The sequence below is a fragment of the Amia ocellicauda genome, unplaced genomic scaffold, assembly GCF_036373705.1.
Source record: "Amia ocellicauda isolate fAmiCal2 unplaced genomic scaffold, fAmiCal2.hap1 HAP1_SCAFFOLD_29, whole genome shotgun sequence".
Lineage (NCBI taxonomy): Eukaryota > Metazoa > Chordata > Actinopteri > Amiiformes > Amiidae > Amia > Amia ocellicauda.
The window spans coordinates 1,335,627-1,354,681 of NW_027102854.1; the positions used below are offsets into that span (position 1 = coordinate 1,335,627).

At 46.1% G+C, this 19,055-nt stretch overlaps 2 non-coding genes and 17 pseudogenes across 2 annotated transcripts; all 19 read left to right on the forward strand.

Annotated features, from left to right (window-relative positions):
• The first annotated feature begins 10,201 nt into the window (after window positions 1–10,201).
• On the forward strand, window positions 10,202–10,320 carry LOC136728118 (uncharacterized; annotated as a pseudogene).
• Window positions 10,321–10,540: 220 nt separating this feature from the next.
• LOC136728485 (uncharacterized) lies at window positions 10,541–10,659 on the forward strand (annotated as a pseudogene).
• Window positions 10,660–10,879: 220 nt separating this feature from the next.
• LOC136728416 (uncharacterized) lies at window positions 10,880–10,998 on the forward strand (annotated as a pseudogene).
• Window positions 10,999–11,216: 218 nt separating this feature from the next.
• Window positions 11,217–11,335, forward strand: LOC136728737 (uncharacterized; annotated as a pseudogene).
• Window positions 11,336–11,546: 211 nt separating this feature from the next.
• LOC136728122 (uncharacterized) lies at window positions 11,547–11,665 on the forward strand (annotated as a pseudogene).
• Window positions 11,666–11,885: 220 nt separating this feature from the next.
• LOC136727930 (5S ribosomal RNA) lies at window positions 11,886–12,004 on the forward strand. The gene has a single exon (XR_010808553.1). It is a non-coding gene; the product is annotated as a 5S ribosomal RNA (ribosomal RNA).
• Window positions 12,005–12,223: 219 nt separating this feature from the next.
• Window positions 12,224–12,342, forward strand: LOC136727852 (uncharacterized; annotated as a pseudogene).
• Window positions 12,343–12,561: 219 nt separating this feature from the next.
• On the forward strand, window positions 12,562–12,680 carry LOC136727806 (uncharacterized; annotated as a pseudogene).
• Window positions 12,681–12,891: 211 nt separating this feature from the next.
• LOC136728207 (uncharacterized) lies at window positions 12,892–13,010 on the forward strand (annotated as a pseudogene).
• A 220-nt stretch (window positions 13,011–13,230) lies between these two features.
• Window positions 13,231–13,349, forward strand: LOC136728440 (uncharacterized; annotated as a pseudogene).
• A 209-nt stretch (window positions 13,350–13,558) lies between these two features.
• On the forward strand, window positions 13,559–13,677 carry LOC136728535 (uncharacterized; annotated as a pseudogene).
• Window positions 13,678–13,888: 211 nt separating this feature from the next.
• LOC136728668 (uncharacterized) lies at window positions 13,889–14,007 on the forward strand (annotated as a pseudogene).
• A 213-nt stretch (window positions 14,008–14,220) lies between these two features.
• Window positions 14,221–14,339, forward strand: LOC136728405 (uncharacterized; annotated as a pseudogene).
• Window positions 14,340–14,559: 220 nt separating this feature from the next.
• Window positions 14,560–14,678, forward strand: LOC136728680 (uncharacterized; annotated as a pseudogene).
• Window positions 14,679–15,225: 547 nt separating this feature from the next.
• On the forward strand, window positions 15,226–15,344 carry LOC136728044 (uncharacterized; annotated as a pseudogene).
• A 213-nt stretch (window positions 15,345–15,557) lies between these two features.
• On the forward strand, window positions 15,558–15,676 carry LOC136727994 (uncharacterized; annotated as a pseudogene).
• A 216-nt stretch (window positions 15,677–15,892) lies between these two features.
• LOC136728512 (uncharacterized) lies at window positions 15,893–16,011 on the forward strand (annotated as a pseudogene).
• Window positions 16,012–16,216: 205 nt separating this feature from the next.
• On the forward strand, window positions 16,217–16,335 carry LOC136728191 (uncharacterized; annotated as a pseudogene).
• A 216-nt stretch (window positions 16,336–16,551) lies between these two features.
• Window positions 16,552–16,670, forward strand: LOC136728268 (5S ribosomal RNA). Its single transcript, XR_010808629.1, has one exon. It is a non-coding gene; the product is annotated as a 5S ribosomal RNA (ribosomal RNA).
• The last annotated feature ends 2,385 nt before the right edge of the window (window positions 16,671–19,055 follow it).

A 19,055-nucleotide genomic window follows, 5' to 3' on the forward strand; every position in this document is an offset into this window, starting at 1 on the left:
AGGAGGGCACATCTTCGGGACACTTCTGCGTTGATGGCCTGGATGATGTGCAGGGGCACGTCTGTGCGGGGCAGCAGTGTGGAGATGGAAATTTTGGCAGTTGGGAATTCATCTGTGGCTTTCGTTGCTACCTGTCTCAGGGCTGAGGCCACATCGCCCCTGCGGGCACTCAGGTCGTTAGTGCCGGTGTGGATGAGGATGTGTTTGACTTGGCAAAGCCTCCTCTTGGAGAGCAGCTCCAGGGCTCTCTGTGCTGTGGAGCACCAAAGCTTTTTCACTTTTCGCCCAGGGAAGAGGCGCCTCTCAACCAGGAACTTCCCATTGGATTCGCTCAGAATGACCACCTCTGCGTTGACCTGCCACTCCGGGTTTGCGTCGGGAGTGGTGGGGGCAGCGGGTGTGTTTTGGGGGAGTGGCGTTTCAGGGGGTTGTGTATTAGTGGCAGGTCTGGTGATAGTGGGTGTGTCAGGAGTGGTGGGGAGTGTGGGTGGATCAGTGGGTGCGTCAGGGTTTGGAGGTGTTGTGGGGTCAGTGCAGTGCAGTCTCTGTGCTCCAGTGATGTGTAGCTCCTCTCTTAGCTCCTCCAGCTGGCTCTGCAGGCTCCTCAGCTAGCTGTGCTGGGGTGTCCTGGTCAGCTCCTCCCTCGCTCTGCGCAGCTCCGTCCTCAGGGTTTGGCTCTGCTCCTCCAGGTCTCTCACTGCTGCTCTCAGCTCATGGATCTCAGCCTTGTGCTGCATCTTTTGTCTGTGCATCTCATCCCGGAGCTGATCGCACAAGGAGGTCTGGGCCAGGGTGCTCAAGGTCTGCTCCCTGAACTCCGCAAACTCCAGCTCCAGCACTGATAGGCATTCCTTTAGTGTTTTAATGTTGCTGGAGAGTTTTGGGGAGACAGGGGGGCAGTCTGTGGGAGATGGGGCACTGTCTGGCTCCGTGTGGCTGGGGGCAGACTGCAGGGTGGCCGGCTCTGGCTCTTGTTTCTCTACCTCAGTCTGCTGCTTTGAGGTGTGGAAGCCGAGAGCTAATTGGTCCAGGCTGCTCTCGCTGCCCTGCACCATGATGGTCCCGTTGTGGTATACATTAAAAGTGAGCATCACACTGTCTGTGTCTTTCTCTACCAGCACTGAGATCTGCCTGCCTCTGCTAATGCCCCTCTTGTTGTTATTGGGGTATGTCTGGCACAGGGTTTTGTGAAAGGCGGTGTAGAACAGTAGATTGTTCTTGACCCTGTTTTCTCCTTTACCGGTGTAGTCTAGGATGAGGGTCTCAGGAGATGCTCTCATCACAGCTTGTTTGTAGTCCTTCTTAGCCTGTGCAGAGCGAATGTCTTCAGGGTATCGGATTTCAAAAGGCAGCTCTGCAGTCAGACTGCTGTTCGATAGATTTCTATCAGTCTCAGTGGCAGTTGGGCTCTCTCCTACTGTCACTCTATTCAAATCGGAGCTCTGCATTTTCATTGGCTGAGTCAACTACTGAGAATGCTTATTTATTTTATTAATACATATTTTTTTGTTTAATTATTTGTCTCTTACCTCCAATTCTTGTCTTCAGCTTTTCTTTTCTGACTTTTCTTCCTGAACTGTCTCTCTGCTTTCTTCTTTTTGTGTTTCTCTTAAAATTATTATTTTTTGAATACTTTTTCTTCTGAATTTCTATTCCATGTCTTCTGTGTATGTTTATAGTGCTATATATTCATTTGTAAATGACAAATTAAATCCGCTTATGTATAAAAACAAATGTTTTTTAGGAGCTCATATTCCTCTCTCTCTCTCTCTCTCTCTCTCTCTCTCTCTCTCTCTCTCTCTCTCTCTTTCTCTCTCTCCCTCTCAATTCAATTCATTTGTATTGTCAAAGCAATTGGACATACATACATATACATACATACATACATACATACATACATACATCTACACGGAAAATAAATAATAGAATTATGAATCACAATAAGATGTAATGAAGTACAGAAAATGAAAATGTAAAAAAATTTCCAGATTCCTTTTTTGAAATACAATGACATGCATAACAAACGAGTATTTACATTATATTTACAGCCGGTGCTCGTGTGTCACTGTGTCCCTCAGGCTGTGGTAGGCGCTGACATATTGGGCAGCCAGGGTGGCTGTGTGTCCCTCCCCCAGGAGGACTGGCGTTTTTCTTTTATCTCAGTTTTGTCACAGGTTGGGTGGGCATCCATTATGTTGTTACAGAATTTGTCCCTTATTTTGGGCTAAAGCTTTCCGTGGAGGGGAACGTGGATCAGTTTGTACCATTTTTGGGAGAATCTGCCTTGTTGGGGCGGAGCTGTGACCAGGTGAACAGCAGATCGGGCATAGGTGGGCATGTGGGCAGAGGAGTTGGAAGGCCGGTCAAGCAAATAAGCTTGCTAAGGTACGCAGCAGCAGCAAGCATCCCCCACATCCAGCCAGCCAGCCAGTCTGGCTGGCAGTGACTGAGTGGTTGTCAGACGGCAAGCAACGGAATGTACGTGCTCTGTGATGTCATAGCAGTCAGCTGAGAGAGGCTCGTGATGTCATCGCTGAGCTTGCTGGCTGGCTGGCTCTGTGTGTGTGTGTGTATGTCTGTGTGTGTGTGTGTGTGTCTGTTTGTCTGTTTTTCAGTCTGTCTGTCTCTCTCTCTCTCTCTCTCTCTCTCTCTCCCTCTCAATTCAATTCATTTGTATTGTCAAAGCAATTGGACATACATACATTCATACATACAAATATATATATATATATATATATATATATATATATATACATACATACATGCATACATGCTAGAAAGTCATTACTATGTTATCTTAAAGGCTAACTAAGCAGAACATATATCATTATAGAACAGAGTCCATAGGTCTACACATGGTTTTAGGGAACAGGCACGTAGGTCATACCGTTTGACATTGTTTCCAAGGTTCTCATCGTAAATAACAAACAGAAATCAAACTAGCTTCTGGCCTGACCTTCTAGCTTGACTCTATCTTTCCGCCTTATATACTTGGTGAATAATTGAGGAAGTAGCACCAAGTGACCACATTAGGCTGCCTGAGGGTTTCTGGGGAGTGTAGTTGTCTAGGGTCGGTTTTCTTCCCTAGAGTGCAGACCTTGCAGCAGACCTGGCCTGACATATCTGCCATGTATGACCCTGCCCCTTGGTTTGTCCCACATCCTCCCCCCCAGCTGCGACCCCATAGGTCGAGCGACAGCCGCAAAAAAGCATGCACCCGGGACAGCCCATCAACATTCCCCATGGCCTTCCCTGGCCTGTGCTGCAGGGTGAAATGAAAATGTTGGAGACTCAAAAACCACCTCATCACACAGGCATTCCTGTCTTTCGAACGATGCATCCAAGTGAGGGGGGCATGGTCAGTGATCAGGGTGAAGTGCCTGCCCAACAAATAGTATCGAAGACTGTCCAAAGCCCACTTCACTGCCAAACATTCTTTTTCAACTACCAAATAATTTATTTCATTGGATTCCAACTTTCTGCTAAGGAACAACACCGGGTGTTCGTGATCACCCATTCTTTGGGACAAAACCATTCCGATCCCCACCTCAGAGGCGTCCGTCTGGACTATAAATTCTTTCTGAAAGTCAGGTACCATTAAAACGGGGTTGCGGCAGAGCGCCTCCTGTAGGCTCCGGAAAGCCCGGTTTGCTGTATCACCCCATCTAACCATATTGGGTTCTGTAGCCTTAGTCATATCAGTCAGAGGGGCCACTAAGGTAGCATAGTTGGGAATAAACCTCCGGTAATACCCAGTTAACCCTAAAAATGCCCTAACCTGCTTTTTATTGACAGGCCTAGGCCAAGAGTTTATGGCTTCAACCTTGGATATTTGGGGTTTCACCATACCCCTCCCTACTGTATAGCCCAAGTATTTGGCCTCTTCCAACCCCAAATTGCATTTGGTTGGATTAGCCATCAGGCCTGCTGCATGTATTGAATCCAATACCGCTTGGAGCTGAGACAAATGTGATTCCCAATCTGGACTGTGAATGACCACATCATCTAAATATGCTGCCGCATACGTCCTGTGTGGTCTAAGTATGTGGTCCATCAACCTTTGAAAGGTGGCAGGAGCACCATGCAGGCCAAAGGGCATCACTGTGTAGTGAAACAGACCATCTGGGGTTGCAAAGGCTGTTTTTTCTTTGGCACCCGGGGTCAAGGGAATCTGCCAGTAGCCCTTGGCTAAGTCAATAGTTGAAATATAGCGAGCATTCCCAATATTCTCTAACAATTCATCTACTCGGGGCATTGGGTATGCATCAAACTTTGAAATTTCATTAACCTTTCTAAAATCATTACAGAATCTCCAGGAGCCATCAGGTTTGGAAACCATGACTATAGGGCTGGACCACTCACTGTGGGATTCTTCAATAACCCCTGCCTCCAGCATTTCCTTAACCTCATTTCTAATAGTGTTCCTGCGAGCTTCTGGTACCCTGTAAGGCCTCATATTTACCTTCTTTCCTGGGAGAGACACAATGTTGTGAGAGACTAAATGGGTACGCCCCGGTATGCCTGAGAAAACTTCCCTATTACGTATTATCAAGTCGTTCACCTCCTTCAACTGGTCAGGTGACAAGGCAGCTGCAATATTCACCTTCGGTGTCCCTAGTGGCTGAGGGGGGTAAGTCAACATCAACACTTCCCTGTCCTTCCAGGCTTTTATTAAGTTGACATGATATATTTGTTCTGGGGGTCGGCGGCCGGGTTGCTGAACCTTATAGTTCACTTCCCGTATTCGCTCTATAATCTCATAAGGTCCCATCCACGTAGCCAGAAATTTACATTCTACAGTGGGAACCAACACCAACACCCTATCACCAGGCTGGAACACCCTCAGTGTAGCCTGACGATTATAGGCGAATTGTTGGTGTTCCTGTGCCTGCCTTAGGTGCTCTCTCACAATGGGAGTGACTGTGGCTATTCTCTCTTGCATAGCATTGATGTGCTCGACTACACTCCGGAAAGGAGTGGACTCGTGTTCCCACGTTTCACGGGCTATGTCTAATATCCCCCTGGGGTGCCTCCCATATAACAGTTCAAAAGGCGAAAAGCCCAGGGAAGCCTGTGGGACTTCCCTAATGGCAGACATCAAGTAGGGCAGCATGAATTCCCAATTTTTCCCATCCTTATCGATTACCTTTCTTAGCATGGACTTCAGGGTCCTATTAAATCTCTCAACCAACCCATCTGTTTGTGGGTGGTAGACTGATGTTCTCAACTGCTTAACCTGCAACAATTTACACAGATCGGTCATAACCTTAGACATAAAGGGTGTGCCCTGATCTGTTAATATCTCCCTCGGTATCCCCACCCTACTACACATCAACATTAGCTCTTTTGCAATACCTTTTGAAGCCATGGTCCGCAGTGGAATGGCTTCTGGGTACCTGGTGGCATAATCCAAAATAACCAGTATATACTGATGCCCTCTGGCTGATTTCGGGAGAGGTCCCACCACATCCATAGCTATCCTAGCAAAGGGGGTCTCTATGATGGGCAAAGGGACCAGTGGGCTTCTGAAGGCTGGTTTAGGAGCATGTAGTTGACATTCAGGACATGAGCTACAATGTTCTGTCACGTCTGCATGTACGCCTGGCCAGTAAAACCTCCTCAGGAGTCTATCCTTGGTTTTGTCCATCCCCAGATGTCCCCCCAGGATATGCCCATGTGCCAGATTGAGAACTGTTCGTCTGAATGGGGTGGGAACTAGCAATTGCTCCACAATGTCCACCCCTATCTTATTTACACGGTACAATAGGTCATTTTTTACCATAAAATAAGGATAAGCTGTTGGCGGGTTTGCAGTAGTCATAGGGGTCCCATTTACTACCTTCACATTTTCTTTAGCATAGTGTAGAGTGAGATCTCGCACCTGTGCGCTGCCAAAATCAGTGGGGAGTCCCTCTAACACTGACACTTCTACATTGTCAGCTTCAGGGGTCTCTATGAATGGATTCTCACCCACCCTGCTAGTGCTGGGTTCCTCACCCTCCATAGGGTCATCTACGTCACTACATTCCACCCCTATGTTTTCAGTTTAATTTTCCCCAACCAAAACCTTCACTGTCGACTCAACTGGAACCAGGTCTACTTTTAGCTCTAGTTGTGGGATCGAGGCAACTTCTGGCTTACAGTTTTCAGTGTGCATTTCCAATTTACTATGTTTTCTATCTAGTTTTCCAAAATTAGGAAAATATCGTCCCAGTATCACATCATATGGCATGTTGGGTACCACACCGACTTCGTAATCTAGTTTCCCGGCCTCTGTCTGTATGTTTACAAGGGCTGTGGGATAGGGGCGTGTGTCACCATGTGTGCATGTGATACTGAGCTCCTGATGTCTATCCAGCTTGTTGGTCGCTACTAATTTTTCTGTGACCAGTGTAACCATACTGCCAGAGTCGAGTAGAGCAGCCACTTCTTTCTCATCGACTATCACTGTACACATGTGTTTTGGATTAGGTACTCCGCCTATGAAAACATCCGTCCCAACAGGGCAGGCATAAAATACCGGTTTCTCTTTCCCCATATCACACACATTACATTGCATTGGTTCCTCTCTACCTGGGCAGTGGGCCGCAATATGTCCTACTTTGTCACAATTGTAGCAGACAATTGGTTGTGATGGTGACCCCCTATAACCCTTAGTCTCGGCTTTAGGCCCCACCTTTGCCCCCCCCAGTCTTGCTCTTTTCTTCCAACCCAGCGCGTCATGTTTCCCAGAGTACTTTGGAACCATCTTACCCGGTCCGCTGGTTCGTCATGGCCTGGGGAACGAGTTTTTAACCTCCGGTACATGCTCTGCTGCTCCGGCTGTATAGAACCGCTCTACAATGGCCACCAAGGTGTCAGCGGACAGCACCTCATTCTGGCCAACCCAGCGTCGAACGTCCTTGGGCAAACAGCGTTGGTAGTTGTCAAGGACTATGGCCTCCACCACCTCGGCTGATGAATGGACCTCTGGCTGTAGCCATTTCCTGGCCAGATGGATCAGATCAAACATCTGCGTTCGGATTGGTTGTCCTGGTTGGTAGGCCCACTGCTGAAACCGATGTGCCCTCACTGCGGTGGTCACGCCCAATCGGGTCATTATCTCCGCTTTCAATTTATCATAGTCCTGGGCGTCCTTCAGCTCCAGATCAAAGTACGCTTTCTGTGCATCCCCTGCCAGATAAGGTGCCACAAGCCCTGCCCAGGAATCTTTTGGCCATCCCTCTCTCCGCTGTCCTCTCAAAGGTCATAAGGAAGGCCTCAACATCGTCCTGTTTTGTCATTTTCTGCAGAAAGTGATTGGTGCGGGGAGTGGAATGGGTTGCAGCCCCCTGTGGCCCAATCCTGGTTGCAAGTGCTTCAACACTCTCTTTCAGCTCTTTAGTCACCTTTTCCTGCTCTTCTCTAAACATTTTATTTGTATCATGCTGGACCTGCAGTGCTTCCTGATGCATCCGCATAGCATCCTGGTGAGCCACCTGCTGCACCCTGGTCGCTTCCTGTTGGGCTATTACAGCCTGTAGTTTTTTTTTTTTTGGATAAAAAAATTCACTCAGCCAGTCTGGGTTTCATGAGGTGCTGCCCGCATTCTACACCAAATGTGACAAAACGCCTTGGCTATACACATGTGCGGGTCTTCTCTGTGATCTTCTTAGGAGTAAAAACCAGTCATGACCCAGGGAGGAGGTTGCAAATACAGGGCTGTGCCTGTATGTTTACTTCAAACAAAACAAATCTGAAAACAAAACCTAACTCACACTGGAGTTGTAACTAATCTTACATAATCATTCTATTTTAAACAAAGTCTGGAATAAATAAGTCTTGGCTTTCTCCTTATGAGCTACCTCTGTTTTCCAGATAACTCACCCTATTGTCTCTCACTTCTCTCTCTCTCAGGCCCGCCTTATATACCTGGTGAATAATTGAGGAAGTAACACCAAGTGACCACATTAGGTGCTAGAATGGCTGCCTGAGGGTTTCTGGGGAGTGTAGTTGCCTAGGGTCGGTATTCTACCCTAGAGTACACACCTTGCAGCAGACCTGGCCTGACATATCTGCCATGTATGACCCTGCCCCTTGGTTTGTCACAATACATACATACATACATATACACGGAAAATAAATAATAGAATTATGAATCACAATAAGATGTAATGAAGTACAGAAAAAGAAAATGTAATAAAATGTGATCTTTAATACATACAAATAAAGAAAATAGGTATACCATTTCCAGATTCCTTTTTTGAAATACAATGACATGCATTACAAACGAGTATTTACATTATATTTACAGCCGGTGCTCGTGTGTCACTGTGTCCCTCAGGCTGTGGTTGGCGCTGACATATTGGGCAGAATGTGTCCCTTATTTTGGGCTAAAGCTTTCTGTGGAGGGGAACGTGGATCAGTTTGTACCATTTTTGGGAGGATCTGCCTTGTTGGGGCGGAGCTGTGATCCAGGTGAACAGCAGATCGGGCATAGGTGGGCATGTGGGCAGAGGAGTAGGAAGGCCGGTCAAGCAAATAAGCTTGCTAAGGTACACAGCAGCAGCAAGCAGCCCCCCCATCCAGCCAGCCAGCCAGTCTGGCTGGCAGTGACTGAGTGGTTGACAGACGGCAAGCAACGGAATGTTCATGCTCTGTGATGTCATAGCAGTCAGCTGAGAGAGGCTTGTGATGTCATCGCTGAGCTGGCTGGCTGGCTGGCTGGCTGGCTGTGTGTGTGTCTGTGTGTGTGTGTGTGTGTGTGTGTGTGTCTGTTTGTGTTTGTCAGTCTGTCTGTCTCTCTCTCTCTCTCTCTCTCTCTCTCTCAATTCATTTCATTTGTATTGTCAAAGCAATTGGACATACATACACATACATACATATACACTCACCTAAAGGATTATTAGGAACACCTGTTCAATTTCTCATTAATGCAATTATCTAATCAACCAATCTCATGGCAGTTGCTTCAATGCATTTAGGGGTGTGGTCCTGGTCAAGACAATCTCCTGAACTCCAAACTGAATGTCTGAATGGGAATGAAAGGTGATTTAAGCAATTTTGAGCGTGGCATGGTTGTTGGTGCCAGACGGGCCGGTCTGAGTATTTCACAATCTGCTCAGTTACTGGGATTTTCACGCACAACCATTTCTAGGGTTTACAAAGAATGGTGTGAAAAGGGAAAAACATCCAGTATGCGGCAGTCCTGTGGGCGAAAATGCCTTGTTGATGCTAGAGGTCAGAGGAGAATGGGCCGACTGATTCAAGCTGATAGAAGAGCAACTTTGACTGAAATAACCACTCGTTACAAACGAGGTATGCAGCAAAGCATTTGTGAAGCCACAACACGTACAACCTTGAGGCGGATGGGCTACAACAGCAGAAGACCCCACCGGGTACCACTCATCTCCACTACAAATAGGAAAAAGAGGTGAGACATTCAGATGGTAGAGTCAGAATTTGGCGTAAACAGAATGAGAACATGGATCCATCATGTCTTGTTACCACTGTGCAGGCTGGTGGTGGTGGTGTAATGGTGTGGGGGATGTCTTCTTGGCACACTTTAGGCCCCTTAGTGCCAATTGGGCATCGTTTAAATGCTACGGCCTACCTGAGCATTGTTTCTGACCATGTCCATCCCTTTTTGACCACCATGTACCCATCCTCTGATGGCTACTTCCAGCAGGATAATGCACCATGTCACAAAGGTCGAATAATTTCAAATTGGTTTCTTGAACATGACAATGAGTTCACTGTACTAAACTGGCCCCCACAGTCACCAGATCTCAACCCAATAGAGCATCTTTGGGATGTGGTGGAACGGGAGCTTCGTGCCCTGGATGTGCATCCCACAAATCTCCATCAACTGCAAGATGCTATCCTATCAATATGGGCCAACATTTCTAAAGAATGCTTTCAGCACCTTGTTGAAGCAATGCCACGTAGAATTAAAGCAGTTCTGAAGGCGAAAGGGGGTCAAACACAGTATTAGTATGGTGTTCCTAATAATCCTTTAGGTGAGTTCATCGTAGCTCTTAATACTCTCTTTCTGTCTGGAGGAGATATAATTGAAGTATTGTACACGTACCCGGCTACTTTCAACACCCTTTGCTGCACTGATATTTTTCCCTCCATTTTTTTTTTTTTTTTTTTTTTTTTTGCTGGAAGTTCCGTCAATACCCTCCAGCCTTTAAGAGACATCATGCAGCCAGGCCTCTCGGCTTGCGGACACAAAGTCCTGAACGCGCCCGATCTCGTCAGATCTCGGAAACTAAACGGGGCAGGGCCTGGTCAGTACTTCGATGGGAGATCTCCTGGAAATACCAGGTGCTGCCAGCTTTTTACGTCTCCTGGGGAACTTCATCGTAGCTCTTAATACTCTCTTTCTGTCTGGAGAAGACATAATTGAAGAATTGTACACGTACCCGGCTACTTTCAACACCCTTTCCTGCACTGATATTTTTCCCTCCATTTTTCTATTTTTTTTTTTTTTTTTTTTTCTGGAAATTCCGTCAATAACCGCCAGCCTTTAAGAGACATCATGCAGCCAGACATCTCGGCTTGCGGCCACACCGTCCTGAACGCGCCCGATCTCGTCAGATCTCGGAAGCTAAACGGGGCAGGACCTGGTCAGTACTTGAATGTGAGACCTCCTGGAAATACCTGGTGCTGCAAGCTTTTACGTCTCCTGGGTAACTTCAGCGTAGCTCTTAATACTCTCATTCAGTCTGGAGGAGATATAATTGAAGAATTGTACATGTACCCGGCTACTTTCAACACCCTGTCCTGCACTGATATTTTTCCCTCCATTTTTCTATTTATTTATTTTTTATTTTTTGCTGGAAGTTCCGTCAATACCCGCCAGCCTTTAAGAGACATCATGCAGCCAGGCCTCTTGGCTTGCGGCCACACCGTCCTGAACACGCCCGATTTCGTCAGATCTCGGAAGCTAAACGGGGCAGGGCCTGGTCAGTACTTGGATGGGAGACCTCCAGGAAATACCAGGTGCTGCTAGCTTTTTCGTCTCCTGGGTAACTTCATCGTAGCTCTTAATACTCTCTTTCTGTCTGGAGGAGATATAATTGAAGTATTGTACACGTACCCAGCTACTGTCAACACCCTTTGCTGCACTGATATTATTCCATCCATTTTTCTTTTTTTTTTTTTTTTTTTTTGCTGGAAGTTCCGTCAATACCCTCCAGCCTTTAAGAGACATCATGCAGCCAGGCCTCTCGGCTTGTGGCCACACTGTCCTGAATGCGCCCGATCTCGTCTCATCTCGGAAGCTAAACGGGGAAGGGCCTGGTCAGTACTTTGATGGGAGACCTCCTAGAAATACCAGGTGCTGCAAGCTTTTACGTCTCCTGGGTAACTTTATCGTAGCTCTTAATACTCTCTATCTGTCTGGAGGAGATATAATTGAAGAATTGTACATGTACCCGGCTACTTTCAACACCCTTTGCTGCACTGATATTTTTCCATCCATTTTTCTTTTTTTTTTTTTTGCTGGAAGTTCCGTCAATACCCGCCAACCTTTAAGAGACATCATGCAGCCAGGCCTCTCGGCTTGCGGACACAAAGTCCTGAACGTGCCCGATCTCGTCAGATCTCGGAAGCTAAACGGGGCAGGACCTGGTCAGTACTTGAATGTGAGACCTCCTGGAAATACCTGGTGCTGCAAGCTTTTACGTCTCCTGGGTAACTTCAGCGTAGCTCTTAATACTCTCATTCAGTCTGGAGGAGATATAATTGAAGAATTGTACATGTACCCGGCTACTTTCAACACCCTGTCCTGCACTGATATTTTTCCCTCCATTTTTCTATTTATTTATTTTTTATTTTTTGCTGGAAGTTCCGTCAATACCCGCAAGCATTTAAGAGACATCATGCAGCCAGGCCTCTTGGCTTGCGGCCACACCGTCCTGAACACGCCCGATCTCGTCAGATCTCGGAAGCTAAACGGGGCAGGGCCTGGTCAGTACTTGGATGGGAGACCTCCAGGAAATACCTGGTGCTGCAAGCTTTTACGTCTCCTGGGAAACTTCATCGTAGCTCTTAATACTCACTATCTGTCTGGAGGAGATATAATTGAAGTATTGTACACGTACCCGGCTACTTTCAACAGCCTTTGCTGCACTGATATTTTTCCCTCCATTTTCCATTTTTTTTTTTTTTTTTTTTTGCTGGAAGTTCCGTCAATACCCGCCAGCCTTTAAGAGACATCATGCAGCCAGGCCTTTTGGCTTGCGGCCACATTGTCCTGAACGCGACTGATCTCGTTAGATCTCGGAATCTAAACGGGGCAGGGCCTGATCAGTACTTGGATGGGAGACCTCCTGGAAATACCAGGTGCTGCAAGCTTTTTACGTCTCCTGGGTAACTTCATCGTAGCTCTTAATACTCTCTTTCTGTCTCCAGGAGATATAATTGAAGAATTGTACACGTACCCGGCTACTTTCACCACCCTTTCCTGCACTGATATTTTTCCCTCCATTTTTCTATTTTTTTATTTTTTTTTTTGCTGGAAATTCCGTCAATACCCGCCAGCCTTTAAGAGACATCATGCAGCCAGGCATCTCGGCTTGCGGCCACACCATCTTGAACGCGCCCGATCTCGTCAGATCTCGGAAGCTAAACGGGGCAGGACCTGGTCAGTACATGAATGTGAGACTTCCTGGAAATACCTGGTGCTGCAAGCTTTTACGTCTCCTGGGTAACTTCATCGTAGCTCTTAATACTCTCTTTCAGTCTGCAGGAGATATAATTGAAGAATTGTACATGTACCCGGCTACTTTCAACACCCTTTGCTGCACTGATATTTTTCCATCCATTTTTCTTTTTTTTTTTTTTGCTGGAAGTTCCGTCAATACCCGCCAACCTTTAAGAGACATCATGCAGCCAGGCCTCTCGGCTTGCGGACACAAAGTCCTGAACGCGCCCGATCTCGTCAGATCTCGGAAGCTAAACGGGGCAGGAACTGGTCAGTACTTGAATGTGAGACCTCCTGGAAATACCTGGTGCTGCAAGCTTTTACGTCTCCTGGGTAACTTCAGCGTAGCTCTTAATACTCTCATTCAGTCTGGAGGAGATATAATTGAAGAATTGTACATGTACCCGGCTACTTTCAACACCCTGTCCTGCACTGATATTTTTCCCTCCATTTTTCTATTTATTTATTTTTTATTTTTTGCTGGAAGTTCCGTCAATACCCGCCAGCCTTTAAGAGACATCATGCAGCCAGGCCTCTTGGCTTGCGGCCACACCGTCCTGAACGCGCCCGATCTCGTCAGATCTCGGAAGGTAAAAGGGGCAGGGTCTGGTCAGTACTTGGATGGGTGACCTCCTGGAAATACCTGGTGCTGCAAGCTTTTTTGTCTCCTGGGTAACTTCATCGTAGCTCTTAGTACTCTCTTTCTGTCTGGAGGAGATATAATTGAAGTATTGTACACGTACACGGCTACTTTCAACAGCCTTTGCTGCACTGATATTTTTCCCTCCATTTTTCTTTTTTTTTTTTGCTGGAAGTTCCGTCAATATCCGCCAACCTTTAAGAGACATCATGCAGCCAGGCCTCTCGGCTTGTGGCCACACCGTCCTGAATGCGCCCGATCTCGTAAGATCTCGGAAGCTAAACGGGGCAGGGCCTGGTCAGTACTTGTATGGCTGACCTCCTAGAAATACCAGGTGCTGCAAGCTTTTTACGTCTCCTGGGTAACTTCATCGTAGCTCTTAATACTCTCTTTCTGTCTGGAGGAGACATAATTCAAGTATTGTACACGTACCCGGCTACTTTCAACACCCTTTGCTGCACTGGTATTTCTCCCTCCATTTCTCTTCTTTTTTTTTTGCTGACAGTTCCGTCAATACCTGCCAACCATTAAGACACATCATGCAGCCAGGCCTCTCGGCTTACGGCCACACCATCCTGAACGCGCCCGATCTCGTCAGATCTCGGAAGCTAAACGGGGCAGGACCTGGTCAGTACTTGAATGTGAGACCTCCTGGAAATACCTGGTGCTGCAAGCTTTTACGTCTCCTGGGTAACTTTATCGTAGCTCTTAATACTCTCTATCTGTCTGGAGGAGACATAATTGAAGTATTGTACACGTAGCCAGCTACTGTCAACACGCTTTGCTGCACTGATATTTTTCCATCCATTTTTCTTTTTTTTTTTTTTTTGCTGGAAGTTCCGTCAATACCCGCCAACCTTTAAGAGACATCATGCAGCCAGGCCTCTCGGCTTGTGGCCACACCGTCCTGAATGCGCCCGATCTCGTAAGATCTCGGAAGCTAAACGGGGCAGGGCCTGGTCAGTACTTGGATGGCTGACCTCCTAGAAATACCAGGTGCTGCAAGCTTTTTACGTCTCCTGGGTAACTTCATCGTAGCTCTTAATACTCTCTTTCTGACTGCAGGAGATATAATTGAAGAATTGTACACGTACCCGGCTGCTTTCAACACCCATTGCTGCACTGGTATTTCTCCCTCCATTTCTCTTTTTTTTTTTTTTTTTTTTATGCTGGAAATTCCGTCAATACCCGCCAGCCTTTAAGAGACATCATGCAGCCAGGCTGCTTGGCTTGCGGCCACACCGTCCTGAATGCGGTCGATCTCATCAGATCTCGGAAGCTAAACGGTGCAGGGCCTCGTCAGTACTTGGATGGGTGACCTCCTGGAAATACCAGGTGCTGCAAGCTTTTTCGTCTCCTGGGTAACTTCATCGTAGCTCTTAATACTCTATTTCTGTCTGGAGGAGATATAATTGAAGAATTGTACACGTACCCGGCTACTTTCAACACCCTTTGCTGCACTGATATTTTTCCCGCCATTTATCTTTTTATTTTTTATTTTTTCTGGAAGTTCCGTCAATATCCGCCAGCCTTTAAGAGACATCATGCAACCAGGCATCTCGGCTTGCGGACTCACAGACCTGAACGCGCCCGAACTCATCAGATCTCGGAAGGTAAACGGGGCAGGACCTGGTCAGTACTTGAATGTGAGACCTCCTAGAAATACCTGGTGCTGCAAGCTTTTACGTCTCCTGGGTAACTTCAACGTAGCTCTTTATACTCTCTTTCTGTCTGGAGGAGATATAATTGAAGAATTGTACATGTACCCGGCTACTTTCAACACCCTTTGCTGCACTGATATTTTTCCCTCCGTTTTTCTTTTTTTTTTTTTTTTGCTGGAAGTTCCATCAATACCCTCCAGCCTTTAAGAGACATCATACAGCCAGGCCTCTTGGCTTGCGGCCACACCGTCCTGAACGCGCCCCATCTCGTCAGATCTCGGAAGCTAAACGGGGCAGGGCCTGGTCATTACTTGAATGTGGGACCTCCTGGAAATACCTGGTTCTGCAAGCTTTTTACGTCTCCTGGGTAACTTCATCGTAGCTCTTAATACTCTCTTTCTGTCTGGAGGAGATATAATTGAAGTATTGTACACGTACCTGGCTACTTTCAACATCCTTTGCTGCACTGATATTTTTCCCTCCGTTTTTCTTTTTTTTTTTTTTTGCTGGAAGTTCCGTCAATACCCGCCAACCATTAAGAGACATCATGCAGCCGGGCCTCTCGGCTTGTGTCCACACCGTCCTGAACGCGCTCGATCTCGTCAGATCGCGTAAGCTGAACGGGGCAGGTCCTGGTCAGTACTTGGATGGGTGACCTCCTGGAAATACCAGGTGCTGCAAGCTTTATACGTCTCCTGGGTAACTTCATCGTAGCTCGTAACACTCTCTTTCAGGCTGGAGGAGATATAATTGAAGAATTGTACACGTACCCGGCTACTTTGAACACCCTTTGCTGCACTGATATTTTTCCCTCCATTTTTCTTTTTTCTTTGTTTTTTTGCCGGAAGTTCCGTCAATACCCTCCAGCCTTTAAGAGACATCATGCAGCCAGCTCTCTAGGCTTGCGGCCACACTGACCTGAACGTGCCCGATCTTGTCAGATCTCGGAAGCTAAACGGGGCAGGGCCTGGTCAGTACTTGGATGGGAGACCTCCTGGAAATACCTGGTGCTGCAAGCTTTTTAGTCTCCTGAGTAACTTCATTGTAGCTCTTAATACTCTCTTTCTGTCTGGAGGTGTTATAATTGAGGATTTGTACACGTACCCGGCTACTTTCAACACCATTTGCTGCACTGGTATTTTTCCCTCCATTTTTCTTTTTTTTGCTGGAAGTTCCGTCAATACCCGCCAGCCTTTAAGAGACATCATGCAGCCAGGCTTTTTGGCTTGCGGCCACACTGTCCTGAACGCGCCCGATCTTGTCAGATCTAGGAAGCAAAACGTGGCAGGACCTGGTCAGTATTTGGATTGGTGACCTCCTGGAAAAACTAGGTACTGCAAGCTTTTTACGTCTCCTGGGTAACTTCATCGTAGCTCTTAATACTCTCTTTCTGTCAGGAGAAGATACAATTGAAGAAATGTACACGTACCCGGCAACTTTCAACACCCTTTGCTGCACTGATATTTTTCCCTCCATTTTTCTCTTTTCTTTTTTTTTTTGCTGGAAGGTCCGTCAAAACCCTCCCGCCTTTAAGAGACATCATGCTGCCAGGCCTCTCAGCTTGCAGCCACGCCGTCCTGAACGCGACCGATCTCATCAGATCTCGGAAGCTAAACAGGGCAGGGCCTGGTCAGTACTTGGATGGGAGACCTCCTGGAAATACCAGGTGCTGCAAGCTTTATACGTCTCCTGGGTAACATCATCGTAGATCTTAATACTCTCTTTCTGTCTGGAGGAGATATAATTGAAGTATTGTACACTTTGTCTTAGGGACAGTCTGGCTAGCAGTGACTGAGTGGTTGACAGAGGCTCGTGATGTCATCGCTGAGCTGTCTGTCTGTCTGTCTGTCTCTCTCTCTCTCTTTCTCTCTCTCTCTCTCTCTCTCTCTCTTCCTCTCAATTCAATTCATTTGTATTGTCAAAGCAATTGGACATACATACATACATATATATATATATATATATATATATATATATATATATATATACATACATACATACATCCATACATGCTAGAAAGTCATTACTATGTTATCTTAAAGGCTAACTAAGCAGAACATATATCATTATAGAACAGAGTTCATAGGTCAACACATGGTTTTAGGGAACAGGCACGTAGGTCATACCGTTTGACAATGTCTCCAAGGTTCTCATCGTAAATAACAAACAGAAATCAAACTATCTTCTGGGCTGACCTTCTAGCTTGACCGTATCTTTCTTAAGTATACAAGAGAGAAAAACAGGTGTAAGAAAATAATTTCTAATTTTCCTTCTACACATATATACATACATACATACATATGTAGCGTTATGTTGGGTGTATTTGGATAAGAGCATTTGGGCTCTGAGCTGAAGGACTGATCTAAAGAAGACCTCTCCCCCCCCAAAGTTATCAGATTTCCTTAGCTCATCAGCTTGGAACTGGTTTGCATCAAAGTGACAGTTTTGGGGAGGATGGCACCGAGAAGAGGCCAAATAGTTTGGAATTCTGCTATGAGATGTCTGGAGAAAGGGGCCTGTAGGTGATAAAAACTCTTTGAAGTGGATGAGAGCCGAAATCCCGACATAGAGCTACGAACCCAGGCCAACCGGCATTTCCAAAAGATGGCATGGATTGACATCAGTCATAAATAAAGCCTCCCTCCAATAGGACACTGGGGGCTGAAACCGAAATCCAATCTCAAGAACTCAGGGACCAATCACCTACTGATCTGACAGACTATAAGGAACAGCGGACAGTCTTTCTCTCTCTCTCTCTCTCTCTCACCTGAACCAGAAACTCGCTGCCACAGCTCAACCTGTAGCTCTGTTGCCAGAACCGGAATCAGAAACCAACCAAGTCTTTGCCGGCAACAGAAGAGTTAAACTGGGAGAAGGAGATTGAGCGAAGAATTATTTTAAAGGACTTTATTAAATAAATAACTTCACAGACCCACCTGATCAGTGGAGTTTTACAGCTGGACAATTGACTAAGTCGACTGAATACGAAAGTGTCAGTCACTTAAATAGCTATTTGAGTCTTAAGAAACTTGACCCTTGGAACAAACAGGGCCCTGCTTTCCTCAAAGACTTCGTCTTCAAGTAACTACGGTGGAACCATGCTTACAAAGAAGATTTTGTGCACAACCTTGGAGCCTTCAAACCAATGGAAAATCTGTTTGGAAAAGACTCTACATTCGCGAAACCCCAACTTCCAGGTGCATCGACTGAGTGGAAGTTCTTGGACAAAGCCGAACCGGACTGCCTTTGTTCCAAACCACACGGACCTCGTGCCGTGTGCTGTTATCTGAGCCCGAAGCCAGAGAGGCCTCTCTGCGACGAAGTTCACATAAGTTTAACAGTTTGGAGTTTGTGATTCATGACATTTGAGAAATCAATTAGAAATGTTAATCTGTGATTCATAACTCTAGAATGTGTAATATCATTTAGTTTTCTTAAATATAAATGTGAGTTGCATTAAACTGTTTTGTTGATAATTTTAGAAATAAAATCTGTCAACGCCGAGAAATATCTTCTCATTCCTGTTTAACTGTTTAGTCTGAAATTGACACAAGTTAATAGACATTAGATTATTGGTGGCCCTGCCTATCCTTAATCATTGAATAATAATCAGTTAAGGGAAATTGTGGTAACAAATAGGATCTTTCTCGGCACCTAAACGTAAATGAGACTGATATATATATAACGAGAAGTTACCTGACATAAATACTAACCTGCGTAGTTATTTAATGTCTGACTAATAATACTAACGAGAGACTCACCTTCGTCTTACTAACCGGTATTGTAGTCAATGTGTTTATAACCTTTTTTGTTTAACGATTTGTTAAACGGAATGTACGTGCTCTGTGATGTCATAGCAGTAAGCTGAGAGAGGCTCGTCATGTCATCGCTGAGCTGGCTGGCTGGCTCTCTGTGTGTGTGTGTGTGTGTGTGTGTGTGTCTCTCTGTCTGTCTGTCTGTCTGTCTCTCTCTCTCTCTCTTACTCTCTCTCTCCCTCTCAATTCAATTCATTTGTATTGTCAAAGCAATTGGACATGCATACATACATACATACATACATATA